Raw genomic sequence first — 2,500 nt, forward strand, 5'->3', positions numbered from 1 at the left:
TTCCACATGTTGTTGTTGTTGTTGTTTTTCTTTCTTCTTCTTCTTCTTCTTCTTCTTCTACTTGTTGCTGTTGTTGTTCTTCTTCTTCTTCTTCTTCTTCTTCTTCTTCTTCTTCTACTTATTGTTGTTGTTGTTTTTTTTTCTTATTATTATTATCTTCTTACTGTTATTGATGTTTTCGTTATTGTTGTTGTTGTTGTTGTTCTTCTTCTTCTTCTACTTGTTGTTGTTGTTGTTGTTGTTCTTCTTCTTCTACTTGTCGTTGTAGCTGTTCTTGTTGTTGTTTTTGTTGTTGCTGTTGTTCTTCTACTTGTTGTTGTTGTTCTTCTTCTTCTACTTGTCGCTGTTGTTGTTTTTCTTCTTCTACTAGTTGTTGTTGCTGTTGTTGTTGTTGTTCTTCTTCTTCTTCTACTTGTTGTTGTTGTTATGGTTGTTCTTCTTCTACTTGTTGTTGGTGCTGTTCTTGTTGTTGTTGTTGTTGCTGTTGTTATTCTACTTGTATTTGTTGTTGTTGTTGTTCTTCTTCTTCTACTTGTTGTTGTTGTTGTTCTTCTTCTTTTTCTTCTACTTGTTGTTGCTGTTGTTCTTCTACTTGTTGTTGTTGTTGTTCTTCTTCTTCTTCTTCTACTTGTTGTTGTTGTTGTTGTTGTTCCTCTTGTTGTTGTTGTTGTTTTCTTCTTCTTCTGCTACTTGTTTCTGTTGCTGTTTTTCTTCTTCTCCTTCTTCTTCTTTTTCTACTTGTTGTTGTTGTTGTTCTTCTTCTTCTTCTCCTACTTGTTGTTGTTGTTGTTGTTCTTCTTCTTCTTCTACTTGTTGTTGTTGATGTTGTTGTTGTTTCTTTCTTTCTTCTTCTTCTTCTTCTTCTTCTTCTTCTTCTACTTGTTGCTGTTGTTGTTTTTCGTCTTCTTCTTCTTCCTCCTCTTCTTCTACTTGTTGATGTTCTTCTTCTTATTCTTTTTCTTCTTCTACTTGTTGTTGTTGTTGTTTTTTCTTTTTCTTCTTCTTCTTCTTCTACTTGTTGCTGTTGTTGTTTTTCTTCTTTGTCTTCTTGTTCTCCTTCTTCGTTCTTATAGCTTTTAACATGGAAAACAAAGGAGGAGAGTGAAGGCTCTTAGATGATGTATTTTGTCCAAGCACTTTCGTTAGTTTATGTACCCTGTAGAGACCTTAGGCCCTAATGCTTTTGTTTGTTTACTTGTTTGTTACTTACGGTTTTTGTTAGCTTAAGAAAGGAGAGGAGGATATTTACTTAGAAGATATTATGAAGATTAGCTCAGACTTAATTTCATATTAATTGTTATTCACATACACAGGTGTGATATTAGAATATGTATGTATGTATGTATTTATGTATGTATGTATGTATGAATGAAAATCTGTCGCATCAGGGATACTGAAGAATTTTATGTTATGTATATCTCTCATATCATTTATCTAAATATTTTCAGTTCTTCCATCTTGATTACCATTTCTGAAGCAATTGTAGTTTGCAGGGACAGAAAGGGTGTTAGATTTCAAAAGTTATAACTGAAAACCCCCATTTTAAAGGGGGAAAAATAAAAGTCACGAACACTACTTAACTTAAGGTTCTCCACCTAACCTATCCTTGGAGCCGTATCCTTAACTACTTAGCTACCAGGGGCTTCGCCCCCCCCCCCCCTTGCAACCACCCGCAGACTGCCGATTTTGAAAGGAAAAAAAAAAAAGAACACAAGAGTCCTACCCAACTTAAGGTTCCCTACCTAACCTAAGAGCCCTATCCTGAACTACTTAGCTACTGGGGTCTTTGCACCCCCTGCTATCCCCCTCAGACTGCCTCATTCTTATCTATGACCCCTGAGGAACACCTTCGACCTGTCCCAGTCATGTATTTGCTTCTCAACCGGCTTCACTCTTGGTAAGGTAACACTAAATTATGATATTTCGTAAATCATAAAAATAGCTTCGTATTACCTATTTCGGACCAAAATAAAGAATTTTCTAATAAATATATTCAATTTGAGATGTAATGAAAAAAGTTTACACATGTCCCAACCTTCCTGACAGCCGATTTGATAAATTATTTACAAGAAATCCTTTAAATTTTATTTTCTGTCTCATAAAATCTGCTTAATTCGTATCAAATATTTCATTGTTTATTTTGAATTCTGATTTGGAAAACTAAAGATTGTATTCAGGGTTTATAACTAATGTATGAATACATAGTTTGTATGGCATTGATAATAGAAATGCTTATTCTTCTGTGATGTTTTGATTCGTCCACGATCGCATGAAATACAATCCCAACGTCTTTTGTATTCTTCATGAAAGGTTTGAGCATATGTAATTACATGAAATGCAATGCCAATGGCCTTTGCCAGATCTCTTAGAACCATCTGATAATTAGAAGAACAATCACTATGACTGTCCTTCTCCGGCTTTTTTTTTTTTTTTTTTTTTTTTTTGCATTCTCCAATTACACAAATAAGATACCAACAACCTCCCCATTTTTCAAGAATTT

The sequence above is a fragment of the Palaemon carinicauda genome, chromosome 34, assembly GCF_036898095.1.
Source record: "Palaemon carinicauda isolate YSFRI2023 chromosome 34, ASM3689809v2, whole genome shotgun sequence".
Classification (NCBI taxonomy): domain Eukaryota; kingdom Metazoa; phylum Arthropoda; class Malacostraca; order Decapoda; family Palaemonidae; genus Palaemon; species Palaemon carinicauda.